This window comes from Pseudophryne corroboree, chromosome 5, assembly GCF_028390025.1.
Source record: "Pseudophryne corroboree isolate aPseCor3 chromosome 5, aPseCor3.hap2, whole genome shotgun sequence".
In the NCBI taxonomy this organism is placed as follows: domain Eukaryota; kingdom Metazoa; phylum Chordata; class Amphibia; order Anura; family Myobatrachidae; genus Pseudophryne; species Pseudophryne corroboree.
The window spans coordinates 374,289,940-374,312,425 of record NC_086448.1 but is presented as its reverse complement, the minus strand read 5'-3'; the positions used below and the strand labels follow the sequence as shown (position 1 = coordinate 374,312,425).

Below are 22,486 nucleotides of genomic sequence, written 5' to 3'. Positions count from 1 at the left end.
CATGTCCTTTGCGTGGTCTCCTGTTAACATGCCATGGAAGCCCCCTATAGATATGGTGAGACAGGATCAGAGGTGCCACCGGGTATGCACTACTGCATTTCTCCCCCCGCCCGAAAAGGGGGCATGGCCTAACAAAAAGTTGCATGGCCTAGTGAGAATCTCTGTTTCATCGCTTCAGGGGCAAGTCCAGCATCCCCGCAGATGCTGGCTGCCCGCAGAGACTGGTCTATGTTCAGCCGTGGATAGGTACACCGGGTTGCCGGGACGGTTTGCCGGTGGGTTGGAGCGTCCGTCCTCTCCATGGTAGTCGTGGTGGCCATGCTTCCCCCCTTCCCCCACAACGCCAGGCCGTTTAATTTTTTTCTAAGTACAGCTGCTGCCACAGTGCGGGGTGGACTCACTGGAGCCGTGGCTATGAAGCTGTTGGATGCCGCCCACTATGCAAATAAACCAGCAACAGCCAACGCAGTGAGAGGCTGCCGACTTGGATATGTGTGATGCCTGGCCTCTCACTGCGCTGGCTGCGGCTGGGTTATTTACATAGTGGGCGGCACCCAGGAGCTTCATAGCCGCGGCTCCAGTAAGTCCAGTATGCGGCTGCGCTGTGGCAGCAGCTGTACTTAGAAAAGATGAAATGGCCTGGCGTTGTGGGGGAAGGTGGATGGGAAGCACAGCCACCATGGAGAGGACTACCCTGGCTGCAGCCCACAACACTCACACACTGACACACAGTCCCCTATACACACACAGCACCTCACACACTGACACATACAGCCCCACACACACACTGACAAACACTGCCCATGTACCAGCACCACACACACACAGCCACCTGCACCCAGCCCCTCACCAGCACCTGAAACACTGCCCCCTCTACGCAGCAGTATACAAACTGTCCCCTGTACCCAGCACCACACACACAGCCCCCTGCACCCAGCACCACACACACAGCCCCCTGCACCCAGCACCTCACACACTGCCCCCTGCACCCAGCATCACACACACTGTCCCCTGCACCCAGCATCACACACACTGTCCCCTGCACCCAGCATCACACACACTGTCCCCTGCACCCAGCATCACACACACTGCTCCCTGCACCCAGCCCCTCATACATTGCCCCCTGCACCCAGCCCCTCACTCTTTGCCCCCTGCACCGTGTACCACACACACACAGCCCCCTGGACCCAGCCCCTCACACACTGACACAAAGCCCCTCACCAGCACCTCACACACTGCCCCCCTGTACCCAGTACCACACACACACACACACACACACACACACAGACCCCTGCACCCAGCACCACACACACTGACACACAGCCCCTTGCACCCAGCCCCTCACCAGCACCTCAAGCGCAGCCTCCTGTACCCAGCACCTCACACACTGACACAAGGCCTCCCTGTACACAGCATCTCACACACTGACACACACAGCTCCCTATGCACACAGCACCTCACACACTGACACACACAACCCCCTGCACCCAGCACCACACACTGACACTCAGCTCCCTGTACACACAGCACCTCACACACTGACACACAGCCAAACATAACTGCCAGTATTGCTGTTGGGCCTTCCTAGGTGGTTACAGGTAGTTGTCTAATTAGATGCAGTTGTAACATAGTATGGACATGTTATAGGAGTGACACGGGCGTGTTGCTGATAGTGGTTACGTAATGGGACACTGAATTGCTCACATTAGAGGCCATATTCAGACGGATGATCTGCACCTAGCATAGGGCTGGTGAAAGTGTCAGTGGTGTGACCGATGATGGCATCTAATGACGCACAAAGCATGATTGCAGTGTCTGTAGACACTGACAGTGGGCGTCTCAGTCCTTGTCATTCATACGCACAGATGTACACTACAGAGCTGCATTAGCAGAAAGTAGCAGACCCAATTTCTGTAAATGACCCAAGGAAGGCTGCAACTGCATCCAACAGAATCAGGCCCGCGTTACAGACTCCACCACCTCAACAGACTCCGCCTCCTACAGGGCTGCATCCAGAAATTTCCTGGGCTGGTTATCTATCCCAATCCGCAACTGTCTATGTGTGTGCCGACTCTTCATGCGTGACAGCATCCAAGTGCACTACAGAAAAGCGGGTACCTTGGTGTCACCCCTTCCGAGGGTGACACCCGGGTGCAGGCTGCACCCAGCTTGTGATGCCACTGGATGGGATGGCCACTTCATGTGAATTAGCTTAGAGTGACCAGAACCCTGTATGACATGAGTCATACATAGGCCCAGATGTATCAAGCCTTGGAGAGTGATAAATTACATGGTGAAAAAGTACCAACCAACCAGCTCCTAACTGCCATGTTACAGACTGTGTATGAAAAATGACAGTTAGGAGCTGATTGGTTGGTACTTTATCACCGTGCAATTTTTCACTCTCCAAGGCTTTATAAATCTAGGCCACAGTATTACCACTGTGACATGAGTCATACATAGTATTACCACTGTGACATGATCATACATAGTATTACCACTGTGGCATGATCATACATAGTATTACCACTGTGACATGAATCATACATCGTATTACCACTGTGGCATGTATCATACATGGTATTACCAATGTGACATGAATCATACATCGTATTAACACTGTGGCATGTATCATACATAGTATTAGCACTGTGACATATTATACATATCATTACCACTGTGGCATGTATCATACATAGTAGTGATGAGCGGGTTCGGTTCCTCGGAAACCGAACCCCCCCGAACGTCACCCATTTTACACGGGTCCGAGGCATACTCGGATTCTCCCGTATGGCTCGGTTAAACCGAGCGCACCCGAACGTCATCATCCCGCTGTCGGATTCTCGCGAGATTCGGATTCTATATAAGCAGCCGCTCGTCGCCGCCATTTTCACTCGTGCATTGGAAATGTTAGGGAGAGGACGTGACTGGCGTCCTCTCCGTTTATTAATAATATGTGTGCTTATTGCTTAATTGTGGGGACTGGGGAGCAGCTGTATTATATAGGTGGAGTTAGGAGTACAGTGCAGAGTTTTGCTGACAGTGACCACCAGTATACGTTGTCTGCCTGAAAAATACTCCATATCTGTGCTCAGTGTGCTGCATATATCTGTGCTCACACTGCTTAATTGTGGGGACTGGGGAGCAGCTGTATTAAATAGGAGGAGTACAGTGCAGAGTTTTGCTGACAGTGACCACCAGTATACGCATACTTACCTACTTTGCTGCCTCCTCCTCCGGGAGGAGGCAGCGTTGAAGGTGAATGGGGGCGTGGCCGGCAGCAGGACGGGTGGTTCGGGGGCGTGGCCGGCAGCTGGATGGGCGGTCCGGGGGCGTTGCATCAGGGTCGCGTCATCGTGACTCCACCCCCCGCTGTACTGTGCCGAGAAACGAGGAGCTGCATAGCGGGGGGCGGAGCTACGATGACGCGATTCAGCGCGAATCGCGTCATCGGACCCCCTCGGCCCGCCTACTTGTTCACTGCTGCGGGCGGCCGAGGGGGAAAGCGGGAGGCTTGCCCACCTTTCCGGGGGGCCGGGAGGGTCACCCGATTTTCGGGAGCCTCCCGGCCATTCCGGGAGGGTAGGCAAGTATGAGTATACGTTGTCTGCCTGAAAAACACTCCATATCTGTGCTCAGTGTGCTGCATATATCTGTGCTCACACTGCTTAATTGTGGGGACTGGGGAGCAGCTGTATTATATAGGAGTACAGTGCAGAGTTTTGCTGACAGTGACCACCAGTATACGTTGTCTGCCTGAAAAACACTCCATATCTGTGCTCAATGTGCTGCATATATCTGTGCTCACACTGCTTTATTGTGGGCACTGGGGACCACCAGTATATTATATAGGAGGAGTACAGTGCAGAGTTTTGCTGACCAGTGACCACCAGTATACGTTGTCTGCCTGAAAAACACTCCATATCTGCGCTCAGTGTGCTGCATATATCTGTGCTCACACTGCTTAATTGTGGGGACTGGGGAGCAGCTGTATTATATAGGAGGAGTACAGTGCAGAGTTTTGCTGACAGTGACCATCAGTATACGTTGTCTGCCTGAAAAACACTCCATATCTGTGCTCAGTGTACTGCATATATCTGTGCTCACACTGCTTTATTGTGGGGACTGGGGACCACCAGTATATTATATAGGAGGAGTACAGTGCAAAGTTTTGCTGACAGTGACCACCAGTATATATAGCAGTACGGTACGGAAGGCCACTGCTTTACCTACCTCTGTGTCGTCACGTATACTATCCATCCATACCTGTGGTGCATTTCAGTTGTGCGCAGTATATATAGTAGTAGGCCATTGCTATTGATACTGGCATATAATTGCACACATTAAAAAATGGAGAACAAAAATGTGGAGGTTAAAATAGGGAAAGATCAAGATCCACTTCCACCTCGTGCTGAAGCTGCTGCCACTAGTCATGGCCGAGACGATGAAATGCCATCAACGTCGTCTGCCAAGGCCGATGCCCAATGTCATAGTAGAGAGCATGTAAAATCCAAAAAACAAAAGTTCAGTAAAATGACCCAAAAATCAAAATTGAAAGCGTCTGATGAGAAGCGTAAACTTGCCAATATGCCATTTACGTCACGGAGTGGCAAGGAACGGCTGAGGCCCTGGCCTATGTTCATGGCTAGTGGTTCAGATTCACATGAGGATGGAAGCACTCATCCTCTCGCTAGAAAACTGCAGTGCCACTCCTAGATGGGCCAGGTGTTTATGTCGGCCACTTGTGTCGCTTAGCTTAGCCATCCAGCGACCTCGGTGCAAATTTTAGGACTAAAAATAATATTGTGAGGTGTGATGTGTTCAGAATAGACTGAAAATGAGTGGAAATCATGGTTATTGAGGTTAATAATACTATGGGATCAAAATGACCCCCAGATTCTATGATTTAAGTAGTTTTTGAGGGTTTTTTGTAAAAAAAACACCCGAATCCAAAACACACCCGAATCCGACAAAAAATTTTCAGGGAGGTTTTGCCAAAACGCGTCCGAATCCAAAACACGGCCGCGGAACCGAATCCAAAACCAAAACACAAAACCCGAAAAATTTCCGGTGCACATCACTAATACATAGTATTAGCACTGTGACATATTATACATATTATTACCACTGTGACATGAGTCGTACATCGTATTACCACTGTGACATGAATCATACATAGTATTACCACTGTAACATGATCATACACTAGGTGATCATCGCAACCTACAAGCGCTCTTCACACCGTCGCAAGGGGCTACGCCCTCTTAACCCTTGCACATCCTTGGGGCGTGCAATAGTTTTATTATACGGAGTATTACCTCCAATCAGAATTTTGTGAGTGGTTAAATATTGCATGGACAAAGGGCGTGCGATGGGTAAGGGGCCATAGCCCGTTGTGCCGGAGTGATGAGCGCATGCAGGGCACGATAAATCACCTAGTAGGTGCTGTGGATGGGGGAGTAGCGGTTGCGGGGGAGAAGTGGATGGGGGAGGGGGGGTGGCGGGGGTGCTGCGGATGGGGAAGGGGGTCCATGGGTGCTGCGGGTGGGGGAGGGGAAGGTGCAGGTGAGTTGCAGGTGGTGTTGGGGGTCCAGAGGTGCAACGTGTGGGGGAGAGGTGGGGGTGCTACAGGTGGGGGAGGGGCAGGTGTGGGGGAGAGGCAGATAGGGAGGAGGTCCAGAGGCACTGTGGGGGAAGGCTGGGTATGCCGCGGGTGTGGGAGGGGCAGGTGTGGGTGAGAGGCGGATGGGGGAGTGGCTCTGGGGGTGCTGCAGGTGGGGAAGGGGCAGGTGCATGTGTGCTGCGGGTGGTGTATGGGGGTCAGAGGTGTGGCATGTGGGGGAGGGGTGGGGGTTTTGTGGTTGGTGGAGGGGCAGGTGCGGGGGTGCGGCAGATGGGGGAGGGGTCCACAGGTGCTGCGGGTGGGGGAGGGACAGGGGTGCCGTGGGTGGGTGCGGTGGATGGGGGAGGGTTGCGGAGGCGCTGTGGGTACTGTACAAGCCAAAGAGGTAGTTGGAGGGTATGAAGTAACAGCTTGCAGGCATACTGCTAATCTCTCTCCCTATAATCCTCTCAGCAGCAGCAGCATCTCCCGTACACACATGCCATGTGTCACTATAAGCGGCAGGGGAGAGGCACCAGCGCTCAGACAGGCGGGGAGCTGGAGTGGGGAAGATGACGGAGAGGTTTTTGGTCAGATCTGTGACTCTATGACTGTGACTCCACCCAGTGCTGTAACTCCGCCCAGCATTAGCCACACAGTCACAGAGTGACAGATCTGGGCAATTATATAGGAGATAGTGTTACCACTGTGAAATGAATCATACATCTTATTAACACTGTGGCCAGAGCCGGCGCTACCCGCTCAGCAGAGCCTGCAATGCAGGGAGGCGCTGTGTTGGAGAGGCGCTCTCCCTGCTCTGCTGGCGTCCATGTGCGCTGCTGCCCTCCTCTACCCGCCTTCCTCCCACTGAAGAATGCCGCCGCGGACCTGCAGTATGCCCCTGAGAAAAAGTCTCCAGCAGTTGGAAGTGAGCCCGGTCCCCGGAGCTCAGGGAGCTGATGTTGTGTGTGGTCTCCCGAATGCAGATCACATGACTGGTGCTGAGCAGTCATGTGTCCAGGAAGTGTCAGCTCTACAGGGAGGGTGAGTCCTGCTGTCTATATACAGTACAGTAGGGGCACAGAGAGTGTGTGTGTGGTGGTGGCACAGTGTATGTGTGTATGGAGGCACAGTATATGTGTGTATGAGGGCACAGTGTGTATGGTGGCACAGTGTGTGTGTGTGTGTGTGTATGGGGGCACAGTGTATGTGTGTGTTTATATGTATAAAATTGTTCTACTGTGTGGTGTACTTTAAATTGGGGGTACTATTGTATGGATAGAGCGCCTGAAATTTTTCGGGTTTTGTGTTTTGGTTTTGGGTTCGGTTCCGCGGCCGTGTTTTGGGTTCGAACGCGTTTTGGCAAAACCTCACCGAATTTTTTTTTGTCGGATTCGGGTGTGTTTTGGATTCGGGTGTTTTTTTCAAAAAACACTAAAAAACAGCTTAAATCATAGAATTTGGGGGTCATTTTGATCCCAAAGTATATTAACCTCAAAAACCATAATTTCCACTCATTTTCAGTCTATTCTGAATACCTCACACCTCACAATATTATTTTTAGTCCTAAAATTTGCACCGAGGTCGCTGTGTGAGTAAGATAAGCGACCCTAGTGGCCGACACAAACACCGGGCCCATCTAGGAGTGGCACTGCAGTGTCACGCAGGATGTCCCTTCCAAAAAACCCTCCCCAAACAGCACATGACGCAAAGAAAAAAAGAGGCGCAATGAGGTAGCTGTGTGAGTAAGATTAGCGACCCTAGTGGCCGACACAAACACCGGGCCCATCTAGGAGTGGCACTGCAGTGTCACGCAGGATGTCCCTTCCAAAAAACCCTCCCCAAACAGCACATGACGCAAAGAAAAAAAGAGGCGCAATGAGGTAGCTGACTGTGTGAGTAAGATTAGCGACCCTAGTGGCCGACACAAACACCGGGCCCATCTAGGAGTGGCACTGCAGTGTCACGCAGGATGTCCCTTCCAAAAAACCCTCCCCAATCAGCACATGATGCAAAGAAAAAGAAAAGAAAAAAGAGGTGCAAGATGGAATTGTCCTTGGGCCCTCCCACCCACCCTTATGTTGTATAAACAAAACAGGACATGCACACTTTAACCAACCCATCATTTCAGTGACAGGGTCTGCCACACGACTGTGACTGATATGACGGGTTGGTTTGGACCCCCCCCAAAAAAGAAGCAATTAATCTCTCCTTGCACAAACTGGCTCTACAGAGGCAAGATGTCCACCTCATCTTCACCCTCCGATATATCACCGTGTACATCCCCCTCCTCACAGATTATCAATTCGTCCCCACTGGAATCCACCATCTCAGCTCCCTGTGTACTTTGTGGAGGCAATTGCTGCTGGTCAATGTCTCCGCGGAGGAATTGATTATAATTCATTTTAATGAACATCATCTTCTCCACATTTTCTGGATGTAACCTCGTATGCCGATTGCTGACAAGGTGAGCGGCGGCACTAAACACTCTTTCGGAGTACACACTTGTGGGAGGGCAACTTAGGTAGAATAAAGCCAGTTTGTGCAAGGGCCTCCAAATTGCCTCTTTTTCCTGCCAGTATAAGTACGGACTGTGTGACGTGCCTACTTGGATGCGGTCACTCATATAATCCTCCACCATTCTATCAATGTTGAGAGAATCATATGCAGTGACAGTAGACGACATGTCCGTAATCGTTGTCAGGTCCTTCAGTCCGGACCAGATGTCAGCATCAGCAGTCGCTCCAGACTGCCCTGCATCACCACCAGCGGGTGGGCTCGGAATTCTGAGCCTTTTCCTCGCACCCCCAGTTGCGGGAGAATGTGAAGGAGGAGATGTTGACAGGTCGCGTTCCGCTTGACTTGACAATTTTGTCACCAGCAGGTCTTTCAACCCCAGCAGACCTGTGTCTGCCGGAAAGAGAGATCCAAGGTAGGCTTTAAATCTAGGATCGAGCACGGTGGCCAAAATGTAGTGCTCTGATTTCAACAGATTGACCACCCGTGAATCCTTGTTAAGCGAATTAAGGGCTGCATCCACAAGTCCCACATGCCTAGCGGAATCGCTCCCTTTTAGCTCCTTCTTCAATGCCTCCAGCTTCTTCTGCAAAAGCCTGATGAGGGGAATGACCTGACTCAGGCTGGCAGTGTCTGAACTGACTTCACGTGTGGCAAGTTCAAAGGGCATCAGAACCTTGCACAACGTTGAAATCATTCTCCACTGCACTTGAGACAGGTGCATTCCACCTACTATATCGTGCTCAATTGTATAGGCTTGAATGGCCTTTTGCTGCTCCTCCAACCTCTGAAGCATATAGAGGGTTGAATTCCACCTCGTTACCACTTCTTGCTTCAGATGATGGCAGGGCAGGTTCAGTAGTTTTTGGTGGTGCTCCAGTCTTCTGTACGTGGTGCCTGTACGCCGAAAGTGTCCCGCAATTTTTCTGGCCACCGACAGCATCTCTTGCACGCCCCTGTCGTTTTTTAAAAAATTCTGCACCACCAAATTCAAGGTATGTGCAAAACATGGGACGTGCTGGAATTTGCCCATATTTAATGCACACACAATATTGCTGGCGTTGTCCGATGCCACAAATCCACAGGAGAGTCCAATTGGGGTAAGCCATTCCGCGATGATCTTCCTCAGTTGCCGTAAGAGGTTTTCAGCTGTGTGCGTATTCTGGAAAGCGGTGATACAAAGCGTAGCCTGCCTAGGAAAGAGTTGGCGTTTGCGAGATGCTGCTACTGGTGCCGCCGCTGCTGTTCTTGCGGCGGGAGTCCATACATCTACCCAGTGGGCTGTCACAGTCATATAGTCCTGACCCTGCCCTGCTCCACTTGTCCACATGTCCGTGGTTAAGTGGACATTGGGTACAACTGCATTTTTTAGGACACTGGTGAGTCTTTTTCTGACGTCCGTGTACATTCTCGGTATCGCCTGCCTAGAGAAGTGGAACCTAGATGGTATTTGGTAACGGGGGCACACTGCCTCAATAAATTGTCTAGTTCCCTGTGAACTAACGGCGGATACCGGACGCACGTCTAACACCAACATTGTTGTCAAGGACTCAGTTATCCGCTTTGCAGTAGGATGACTGCTGTGATATTTCATCTTCCTCGCAAAGGACTGTTGAACAGTCAATTGCTTACTGGAAGTAGTACAAGTGGGCTTACGACTTCCCCTCTGGGATGACCATCGACTCCCAGCGGCAACAACAGCAGCGCCAGCAGCAGTAGGCGTTACACGCAAGGATGCATCGGAGGAATCCCAGGCAGGAGAGGACTCGTCAGAATTGCCAGTGACATGGCCTGCAGGACTATTGGCATTCCTGGGGAAGGAGGAAATTGACACTGAGGGAGTTGGTGGGGTGGTTTGCGTGAGCTTGGTTACAAGAGGAAGGGATTTACTGGTCAGTGGACTGCTTCCGCTGTCACCCAAAGTTTTTGAACTTGTCACTGACTTATTATGAATGCGCTGCAGGTGACGTATAAGGGAGGATGTTCCGAGGTGGTTAACGTCCTTACCCCTACTTATTACAGCTTGACAAAGGGAACACACGGCTTGACACCTGTTGTCCGCATTTCTGGTGAAATACCTCCACACCGAAGAGCTGATTTTTTTGGTATTTTCACCTGGCATGTCAACGGCCATATTCCTCCCACGGACAACAGGTGTCTCCCCGGGTGCCTGACTTAAACAAACCACCTCACCATCAGAATCCTCCTGGTCAATTTCCTCCCCAGCGCCAGCAACACCCATATCCTCCTCATCCTGGTGTACTTCAACACTGACATCTTCAATCTGACTATCAGGAACTGGACTGCGGGTGCTCCTTCCAGCACTTGCAGGGGGCGTGCAAATGGTGGAAGGCGCATGCTCTTCACGTCCAGTGTTGGGAAGGTCAGGCATCGCAACCGACACAATTGGACTCTCCTTGTGGATTTGGGATTTCGAAGAATGCACAGTTCTTTGCTGTGCTGCTTTTGCCAGCTTGAGTCTTTTCATTTTTCTAGCGAGAGGCTGAGTGCTTCCATCCTCATGTGAAGCTGAACCACTAGCCATGAACATAGGCCAGGGCCTCAGCCGTTCCTTGCCACTCCGTGTGGTAAATGGCATATTGGCAAGTTTACGCTTCTCCTCCGACAATTTTATTTTAGGTTTTGGAGTCCTTTTTTTACTGATATTTGGTGTTTTGGATTTGACATGCTCTGTACTATGACATTGGGCATCGGCCTTGGCAGACGACGTTGCTGGCATTTCATCGTCTCGGCCATGACTAGTGGCAGCAGCTTCAGCACGAGGTGGAAGTGGATCTTGATCTTTCCCTAATTTTGGAACCTCAACATTTTTGTTCTCCATATTTTAATAGGCACAACTAAAAGGCACCTCAGGTAAACAATGGAGATGGATGGATTGGATACTAGTATACAATTATGGACGGGCTGCCGAGTGCCGACACAGAGGTAGCCACAGCCGTGAACTACCGCACTGTACTGTGTCTGCTGCTAATATATAGACTGGTTGATAAAGAGATAGTATACTCGTAACTAGTATGTATGTATAAAGAAAGAAAAAAAAACCACGGTTAGGTGGTATATACAATTATGGACGGGCTGCAGAGTGCCGACACAGAGGTAGCCACAGCCGTGAACTACCGCACTGTACTGTGTCTGCTGCTAATATATAGACTGGTTGATAAAGAGATAGTATACTCGTAACTAGTATGTATGTATAAAGAAAGAAAAAAAAACCACGGTTAGGTGGTATATACAATTATGGACGGGCTGCCGAGTGCCGACACAGAGGTAGCCACAGCCGTGAACTACCGCACTGTACTGTGTCTGCTGCTAATATATAGACTGGTTGATAAAGAGATAGTATACTCGTAACTAGTATGTATGTATAAAGAAAGAAAAAAAAACCACGGTTAGGTGGTATATACAATTATGGACGGGCTGCCGAGTGCCGACACAGAGGTAGCCACAGCCGTGAACTACCGCACTGTACTGTGTCTGCTGCTAATATAGACTGGTTGATAAAGAGATAGTATACTCGTAACTAGTATGTATGTATAAAGAAAGAAAAAAAAACCACGGTTAGGTGGTATATACAATTATGGACGGGCTGCCGAGTGCCGACACAGAGGTAGCCACAGCCGTGAACTACCGCACTGTACTGTGTCTGCTGCTAATATATAGACTGGTTGATAAAGAGATAGTATACTCGTAACTAGTATGTATGTATAAAGAAAGAAAAAAAAACCACGGTTAGGTGGTATATACAATTATGGACGGGCTGCCGAGTGCCGACACAGAGGTAGCCACAGCCGTGAACTACCGCACTGTACTGTGTCTGCTGCTAATATATAGACTGGTTGATAAAGAGATAGTATACTCGTAACTAGTATGTATGTATAAAGAAAGAAAAAAAAACCACGGTTAGGTGGTATATACAATTATGGACGGGCTGCCGAGTGCCGACACAGAGGTAGCCACAGCCGTGAACTACCGCACTGTACTGTGTCTGCTGCTAATATAGACTGGTTGATAAAGAGATAGTATACTCGTAACTAGTATGTATGTATAAAGAAAGAAAAAAAAACCACGGTTAGGTGGTATATACAATTATGGACGGGCTGCCGAGTGCCGACACAGAGGTAGCCACAGCCGTGAACTACCGCACTGTACTGTGTCTGCTGCTAATATATAGACTGGTTGATAAAGAGATAGTATACTCGTAACTAGTATGTATGTATAAAGAAAGAAAAAAAAACCACGGTTAGGTGGTATATACAATTATGGACGGACTGCCGAGTGCCGACACAGAGGTAGCCACAGCCGTGAACTACCGCACTGTACTGTGTCTGCTGCTAATATAGACTGGTTGATAAAGAGATAGTATACTCGTAACTAGTATGTATGTATAAAGAAAGAAAAAAAAACCACGGTTAGGTGGTATATACAATTATGGACGGGCTGCCGAGTGCCGACACAGAGGTAGCCACAGCCGTGAACTACCGCACTGTACTGTGTCTGCTGCTAATATATAGACTGGTTGATAAAGAGATAGTATACTCGTAACTAGTATGTATGTATAAAGAAAGAAAAAAAAACCACGGTTAGGTGGTATATACAATTATGGACGGGCTGCCGAGTGCCGACACAGAGGTAGCCACAGCCGTGAACTACCGCACTGTACTGTGTCTGCTGCTAATATATAGACTGGTTGATAAAGAGATAGTATACTCGTAACTAGTATGTATGTATAAAGAAAGAAAAAAAACCACGGTTAGGTGGTATATACAATTATGGACGGGCTGCCGAGTGCCGACACAGAGGTAGCCACAGCTGTGAACTACCGCACTGTACTGTGTCTGCTGCTAATATAGACTGGTTGATAAAGAGATAGTATACTCGTAACTAGTATGTATGTATAGAGAAAGAAAAAAAAACCACGGTTAGGTGGTATATACAATTATGGACGGGCTGCCGAGTGCCGACACAGAGGTAGCCACAGCCGTGAACTACCGCACTGTACTGTGTCTGCTGCTAATATATAGACTGGTTGATAAAGAGATAGTATACTCGTAACTAGTATGTATGTATAAAGAAAGAAAAAAAAACCACGGTTAGGTGGTATATACAATTATGGACGGGCTGCCGAGTGCCGACACAGAGGTAGCCACAGCCGTGAACTACCGCACTGTACTGTGTCTGCTGCTAATATAGACTGGTTGATAAAGAGATAGTATACTCGTAACTAGTATGTATGTATAAAGAAAGAAAAAAAAACCACGGTTAGGTGGTATATACAATTATGGACGGGCTGCCGAGTGCCGACACAGAGGTAGCCACAGCCGTGAACTACCGCACTGTACTGTGTCTGCTGCTAATATAGACTGGTTGATAAAGAGATAGTATACTACTAATATTATATATACTGGTGGTCAGGTCACTGGTCACTAGTCACACTGGCAGTGGCACTCCTGCAGCAAAAGTGTGCACTGTTTAATTTTAATATAATATTATGTACTCCTGGCTCCTGCTATAACCTATAACTGGCACTGCAGTAGTGCTCCCCAGTCTCCCCCACAATTATAAGCTGTGTGAGCTGAGCAGTCAGACAGATATATAATATATATAGATGATGCAGCACACTGGCCTGAGCCTGAGCAGTGCACACAGATATGGTATGTGACTGACTGAGTCACTGTGTGTATCGCTTTTTTCAGGCAGAGAACGGATATATTAAATAAACTGCACTGTGTGTCTGGTGGTCACTCACTATATAATATATTATGTACTCCTGGCTCCTGCTATAACCTATAACTGGCACTGCAGTAGTGCTCCCCAGTCTCCCCCACAATTATAAGCTGTGTGAGCTGAGCAGTCAGACAGATATATATAATATTATATATAGATATTATGATAATAGATGATGCAGCACACTGGCCTGAGCCTGAGCAGTGCACACAGATATGGTATGTGACTGAGTCACTGTGTGCTGTGTATCGCTTTTTTCAGGCAGAGAACGGATTATAAATAAAACTGGTGGTCACTATCAGCAAAACTCTGCACTGTACTGAGTACTCCTAATGCTCCCCAAAATTAGTAAATCAAGTGTCTCTCTAATCTATTCTAAACGGAGAGGACGCCAGCCACGTCCTCTCCCTATCAATCTCAATGCACGTGTGAAAAATGGCGGCGACGCGCGGCTCCTTATATAGAATCCGAGTCTCGCGATAGAATCCGAGCCTCGCGAGAATCCGACAGCGTCATGATGACGTTCGGGCGCGCTCGGGTTAACCGAGCAAGGCGGGAAGATCCGAGTCGCTCGGACCCGTGAAAAAAAACATGAAGTTCTGGCGGGTTCGGATTCAGAGAAACCGAACCCGCTCATCTCTAATGGATACGCCCCTTCTTTGTGAGACCCCACCCCTTTGTGGCACGCATCTTCGGTGCGCACTGTCCCTTAAGTATGGGAGAGAGGGCGCAAATTTGTAGTTTGCAGGGAGGCGTTGGACACCCTAGCACCGGCCCTGACTGTGGCATATATCATACACAGTATTACCACTGTGACATATTATATATAGTATTACCACTGTGATATGAATCATACATTACCACTGTGACATAAATTATACATAGTATTACCACTGTGACATGAGTCATACATAGTATTATCACTGTGACATGAGTCATACATAGTATTACCACTGTGACATGAGTCATACATAGTATTAGCACTGTGACATGATACATAGTAACATAGTATCTGAGGTTGAAAAAAGACAACTTGTCCATCGAGTTCAACCTATTTGTGGTGTCCTACGGAGTATTATTTTTGGACTAATTTTGTCTGATGCTGATGTCAGCCGTTGTGTTTTATTCCTTTTTTTTTATAACTATAGTGCGTGATTAAGCACAATAACCCTGGATATCCTTATCCATTAGGAATTTATCTAACCCATCCTTAAAGGTGTTGACTGAGTCCGCCATTACTACTCTCTCAGGCAAGGAATTCCAAACACGTATTGTCCTTACTGTGAAAAAAACTTTTCCCCGCTTTATGCGGAATCTCCTCTCCTCTAACCTAGGTGAGTGTCCACGTGTCCTCTGTGCTGATCTTACAAAAAACAGGTCCCGCTCTGTGTATTGTCCTCTTATATATTTGTAAATAATGTCCCCTCGTCTCTTCTTTTCCAGTGTAAACATACCTAGCCTTGCAAGCCTTTCCTCGTATTCCAGTGTCTCCATGCCCTTAATCAGTTTGGTCGCCCTCCTCTGAACCTTTTCTAGCTCCAGGATATCCTTTTTGTAGTATGGTGCCCAAAATTGTACACAGTATTCAAGATGTGGCCTCACTACTGATTTTTATAATGGTAGTATAGCACTCTCATCCCTTGCATCAATTCCCCGTTTTATGCATGCTAATATCTTATTAGCCTTCTTTGCTGCACTATCCAACTTTGGGTACTACTGCTTAGTTTGCTATCTATGTGAACACCTAAGTCTTTTTCCAGTACAGAATCCCCGAATATTACCCCATTTAGTATGTAAGTGTTATTTTTGTTCTTGCTACCACAGTGCATTACCTTACACTTGTCTGTATTGAAGCTCATTCTCCATTTGGCTGCCCATGCTTCTAGTTTAACTAAGTCGTTAAGAGAAGAGACTCAGCATCCCCCTCTGTATTTATAACCTTACACAATTTGATATCGTCTGCAAAAATTGACACCTTGCTCTCTAGACCTTCTGTTAGGTCGTTAATGAATATGTTGAACAATAGTGTTCCAAGTACAGTGTGGCACACCACTTAGCACTTCAGTCCAATTTGAAAAGTATCCATTAATCACAACACGCTGCTCCCTATTATCTAACCAATTTCTGACCGAAGTGCATATTGTGCTCCCTAGCCCTATTTCTTGTAGCTTGTATCTAAGTCGCATGTGTGGTACTGTGTCGAAAGCTTTGGCAAAGTCTAAAAAGATGACATCCACCTCCTTACCCTGATCAAGGTTCACACTAACTGTTTCATAAAAGCCAAGTAAGTTTGTTTGACATGATCTGTCCTTTACAAATCCATGTTGGTTCCTATTAATGACCTTATTGGCTTCAAGGAACTTCTGAATACTATCTCTTAGAATACCTTTTATACTTTCCCCACTATAGATGTAAGACTAACTGGTCTATAATTACCCGGTTCAGCTTTATTTCCCTTTTTGAATATCGGCACTACTTCCGCTATACGCTAGTCTTTGGGAACCATACCTGATATAACTGAATCTTTGAAGATCAAAAATAGCGGTCTTGCTAGTTCAGAGTGAAGCTTCATGAGAACCCTTGGGTGAATTCCATCAGGACCAGGTGACTTATTAATATTTAAATTTTTTAATCAGTCACAGACTACCTCCTCACTTAAATAAGCACTTAGCAGTGGGACATTATCTTTGTTGAGATTGTGTGTTAGTCCCTGCATTTGGTCCTCTCTCGTAAATACCATTGAAAAAAAATCATTTAGTTTGTCCGCTATGTCATTATCATTTTTGAGTAAGACTCCCAACTTGTCTTTTAAAGGGCCTATACTCTCCTTCTTTAGTCTCTTACTGTTGATGTATTTAAAAAAACATTTGGGATTTGCTTTGCTTTCCTTTGCTACTAGTTTTTCAGTTTCTACTTTAGCTACTCATTTCTTTTTTGCATATTTTGTTACAATACTTATAGTGCTGAAATGACTCCGCATTCCCATCAGATTTGTATTTTTTGAATGCTCGCCTTTTTTTGCCCATTAATTCCTTTATCTTTTTGTTAAGCCACATTGGTTTGAGATTTTTATTCCTTTTTTTGCTGCTCGTGGGAATAAACTTGCAAGTATTTTTAACTATCAGTGATTTTAATACATCCCATTTCTCTGAAGTATTTTTTTCTTGAAACAAAATGTCCCATTTAGTGTCCCTTAAGGCTTCATAATCTTCATTAGTGTTTTGGTAATACTTTTTTTAATACCCTTGCCGGCTGCTCTTTACCTCCCCCATTTCATTCACTTCCACCATCCCCACTATTGACCCATAGTTTCTAGCTAAACCCTCTCCCAGGCACCTGGTTTAAAAACTCCTCCAGCTTTCTAACCATCCTTCCCACTAGAACTGCTGCCCCCTCCTCATTCAGGTGTAGTCCATCACTACAAGTCTGCCCAATGTTCCAGGAACACAAGCCCCTCCTTTCTACACCAATCTCTAAGCCACACATTTACCTCCCTGATCTCCCTCTGCCTCCCTGGGCTAGCGTGTGGCACAGGTAATATTTCAGAGAATATTACCTTAGTTGTCCTTTCCTTTAGTTTCTGGCCTAAGTCCCTATAATCCTTTCTTAAGGACATCCCACCTACCACTAACTTTATCATTGGTGCCAACATGCACCAAGACTGCTGGGTCTTTCCCAGCCCCTCCCAACAATCTCTCTACCCGGTCCACGATGTGCCGTACCTGAGCACCCGGGAGACAACAGACTGTATGGCGATCACGGTACTGGTAGCAGATTGCTCTGTCTTCCTGATAATAGAAGACCCTACCACCACAATCTGACTAGGTACCTCGCTCATACATAATATTACCACTGTGACATGAGTCATACATAATATTACCACTGTGACATGAGTCATACATAGTATTACCACTGTGACATGATCCTACATAGTATTACCACTGTGACATGAGTCATACATAGTATTACCACTGTGACATATTATACATAGTATTACCATTGTGACGGTCTTTGGTTAGACTACATCTTAAAAGGAGAACTAGAAAAGTTTCCATGCATGAATAGTTTCTTAATAAAGGCAATAAACATGTTTCATTATAAAGATAGGCTAGAAAACCTAGGCAGAGGTGTTGCTAGATGCTATGGTGCCCCCTCCCCTGTACTGAATTGTGGACATGTTACATTTGAGAAGAAAAAATATTTAAAAATCCTAAATTGGTGACAGGGTCAGTTCTAGACCTTGTGGAGCTCAGGGCAAAAGTTACCCCCATGTTTAAAATAGGAACAGTATGCACCTAACGTGTGCAACAAAAATATAGGGGCCTGGCTTCATGGGAAATGGGTGTGGCCACAGGATAGTTCCAATTCAGATTGCACCTTACACTATTGTCCGTTATTCACATTACACCAAAATAGTGTCCGTTAGTCACTTTATGCCATACAGTAAAGCCCCTTATACACGTTACACATCACAGTAAAGCCCCTTATACACGTTACACATCACAGTAAAGCCCCTTATACATGTTACACATAGAGATGAGCGCCTGAAATTTTTCGGGTTTTGTGTTTTGGTTTTGGGTTCGGTTCCGCGGCCGTGTTTTGGGTTCGACCGCGTTTTGGCAAAACCTCACCGAATTTTTTTTGTCGGATTCGGGTGTGTTTTGGATTCGGGTGTTTTTTTTAAAAAACACTAAAAAACAGCTTAAATCATAGAATTTGGGGGTCATTTTGATCCCATATTATTATTAACCTCAAAAACCATAATTTCCACTCATTTTCAGTCTATTCTGAATACCTCACACCTCACAATATTATTTTTAGTCCTAAAATTTGCACCAAGGTCGCTGGATGACTAAGCTAAGCGACCCTAGTGGCCAACACAAACACCTGGCCCATCTAGGAGTGGCACTGCAGTGTCACGCAGGATGTCCCTTCCAAAAAACCCTCCCCAATCAGCACATGACGCAAAGAAAAAAAGAGGCGCAATGAGGTAGCTGACTGTGTGAGTAAGATAAGCGACCCTAGTGGCCGACACAAACACCGGGCCCATTTAGGAGTGGCACTGCAGTGTCACGCAGGATGTCCCTTCCAAAAAACCCTCCCCAATCAGCACATGACGCAAAGAAAAAAAGAGGCGCAATGAGGTAGCTGACTGTGTGAGTAAGATTAGCGACCCTAGTGGCCGACACAAACACCGGGCCCATTTAGGAGTGGCACTGCAGTGTCACGCAGGATGTCCCTTCCAAAAAACCCTCCCCAATCAGCACATGACGCAAAGAAAAAAAGAGGCGCAATGAGGTAGCTGACTGTGTGAGTAAGATTAGCGACCCTAGTGGCCGACACAAACACCGGGCCCATTTAGGAGTGGCACTGCAGTGTCACGCAGGATGTCCCTTCCAAAAAACCCTCCCCAATCAGCACATGACGCAAAGAAAAAAAAGAGGCGCAATGAGGTAGCTGACTGTGTGAGTAAGATTAGCGACCCTAGTGGCCGACACAAACACCGGGCCCATTTAGGAGTGGCACTGCAGTGTCACGCAGGATGTCCCTTCCAAAAAACCCTCCCCAATCAGCACATGACGCAAAGAAAAAAAGAGGCGCAATGAGGTAGCTGACTGTGTGAGTAAGATTAGCGACCCTAGTGGCCGACACAAACACCGGGCCCATTTAGGAGTGGCACTGCAGTGTCACGCAGGATGTCCCTTCCAAAAAACCCTCCCCAATCAGCACATGACGCAAAGAAAAAAAGAGGCGCAATGAGGTAGCTGACTGTGTGAGTAAGATTAGCGACCCTAGTGGCCGACACAAACACCGGGCCCATTTAGGAGTGGCACTGCAGTGTCACGCAGGATGTCCCTTCCAAAAAACCCTCCCCAATCAGCACATGACGCAAAGAAAAAAAGAGGCGCAATGAGGTAGCTGACTGTGTGAGTAAGATTAGCGACCGTAGTGGCCGACACAAACACCGGGCCCATTTAGGAGTGGCACTGCAGTGTCACGCAGGATGTCCCTTCCAAAAAACCCTCCCCAATCAGCACATGACGCAAAGAAAAAAAGAGGCGCAATGAGGTAGCTGACTGTGTGAGTAAGATAAGCGACCCTAGTGGCCGACACAAACACCGGGCCCATTTAGGAGTGGCACTGCAGTGTCACGCAGGATGTCCCTTCCAAAAAACCCTCCCCAATCAGCACATGACGCAAAGAAAAAAAGAGGCGCAATGAGGTAGCTGACTGTGTGAGTAAGATAAGCGACCCTAGTGGCCGACACAAACACCGGGCCCATTTAGGAGTGGCACTGCAGTGTCACGCAGGATGTCCCTTCCAAAAAACCCTCCCCAAACAGCACATGACGCAAAGAAAAATAAAAGAAAAAAGAGGTGCAAGATGGAATTGTCCTTGGGCCCTCCCACCCACCCTTATGTTGTATAAACAAAACAGGACATGCACACTTTAACCAACCCATCATTTCAGTGACAGGGTCTGCCACACGACTGTGACTGATATGACGGGTTGGTTTGGACCCCCCCCAAAAAAGAAGCAATTAATCTCTCCTTGCACAAACTGGCTCTACAGAGGCAAGATGTCCACCTCATCATCACCCTCCGATATATCACCGTGTACATCCCCCTCCTCACAGATTATCAATTCGTCCCCACTGGAATCCACCATCTCAGCTCCCTGTGTACTTTGTGGAGGCAATTGCTGCTGGTCAATGTCTCCGCGGAGGAATTGATTATAATTCATTTTAATGAACATCATCTTCTCCACATTTTCTGGATGTAACCTCGTATGCCGATTGCTGACAAGGTGAGCGGCGGCACTAAACACTCTTTCGGAGTACACACTTGTGGGAGGGCAACTTAGGTAGAATAAAGCCAGTTTGTGCAATGGCCTCCAAATTGCCTCTTTTTCCTGCCAGTATAAGTATGGACTGTGTGACGTGCCTACTTGGATGCGGTCACTCATATAATCCTCCACCATTCTTTCAATGGTGAGAGAATCATATGCAGTGACAGTAGACGACATGTCCGTAATCGTTGTCAGGTCCTTCAATCCGGACCAGATGTCAGCATCAGCAGTCGCTCCAGACTGCCCTGCATCACCGCCAGCGGGTGGGCTCGGAATTCTGAGCCTTTTCCTCGCACCCCCAGTTGCGGGAGAATGTGAAGGAGGAGATGTTGACAGGTCGCGTTCCGCTTGACTTGACAATTTTCTCACCAGCAGGTCTTTGAACCCCAGCAGACTTGTGTCTGCCGGAAAGAGAGATCCAAGGTAGGCTTTAAATCTAGGATCGAGCACGGTGGCCAAAATGTAGTGCTCTGATTTCAACAGATTGGCCACCCGTGAATCCTTGTTAAGCGAATTAAGGGCTCCATCCACAAGTCCCACATGCCTAGCGGAATCGCTCCGTGTTAGCTCCTCCTTCAATGTCTCCAGCTTCTTCTGCAAAAGCCTGATGAGGGGAATGACCTGACTCAGGCTGGCAGTGTCTGAACTGACTTCACGTGTGGCAAGTTCAAAGGGCATCAGAACCTTGCACAACGTTGAAATCATTCTCCACTGCGCTTGAGACAGGTGCATTCCACCTCCTATATCGTGCTCAATTGTATAGGCTTGAATGGCCTTTTGCTGCTCCTCCAACCTCTGAAGCATATAGAGGGTTGAATTCCACCTCGTTACCACTTCTTGCTTCAGATGATGGCAGGGCAGGTTCAGTAGTTTTTGGTGGTGCTCCAGTCTTCTGTACGTGGTGCCTGTACGCCGAAAGTGTCCCGCAATTTTTCTGGCCACCGACAGCATCTCTTGCACGCCCCTGTCGTTTTTTAAATAATTCTGCACCACCAAATTCAAGGTATGTGCAAAACATGGGACGTGCTGGAATTTGCCCATATTTAATGCACACACAATATTGCTGGCGTTGTCCGATGCCACAAATCCACAGGAGAGTCCAATTGGGGTAAGCCATTCCGCGATGATCTTCCTCAGTTGCCGTAAGAGGTTTTCAGCTGTGTGCGTATTCTGGAAAGCGGTGATACAAAGCGTAGCCTGCCTAGGAAAGAGTTGGCGTTTGCGAGATGCTGCTACTGGTGCCGCCGCTGCTGTTCTTGCGGCGGGAGTCCATACATCTACCCAGTGGGCTGTCACAGTCATATAGTCCTGACCCTGCCCTGCTCCACTTGTCCACATGTCCGTGGTTAAGTGGACATTGGGTACAACTGCATTTTTTAGGACACTGGTGAGTCTTTTTCTGAGGTCCGTGTACATTCTCGGTATCGCCTGCCTAGAGAAGTGGAACCTAGATGGTATTTGGTAACGGGGGCACACTGCCTCAATAAATTGTCTAGTTCCCTGTGAACTAACGGCGGATACCGGACGCACGTCTAACACCAACATAGTTGTCAAGGCCTCAGTTATCCGCTTTGCAGCAGGATGACTGCTGTGATATTTCATCTTCCTCGCAAAGGACTGTTGAACAGTCAATTGCTTACTGGAAGTAGTACAAGTGGGCTTACGACTTCCCCTCTGGGATGACCATCGACTCCCAGCAGCAACAACAGCAGCGCCAGCAGCAGTAGGCGTTACACGCAAGGATGCATCGGGGGAATCCCAGGCAGGAGAGGA

At 47.7% G+C, this 22,486-nt stretch overlaps 1 protein-coding gene across 3 annotated transcripts in view; it reads left to right on the top strand.

The window, feature by feature from the left end:
* The window catches only part of NKD2 (NKD inhibitor of WNT signaling pathway 2), a 389,897-nt gene that overhangs the window by 259,490 nt on the left and 107,921 nt on the right, over positions 1–22,486 (top strand). The window lies entirely within an intron of this gene.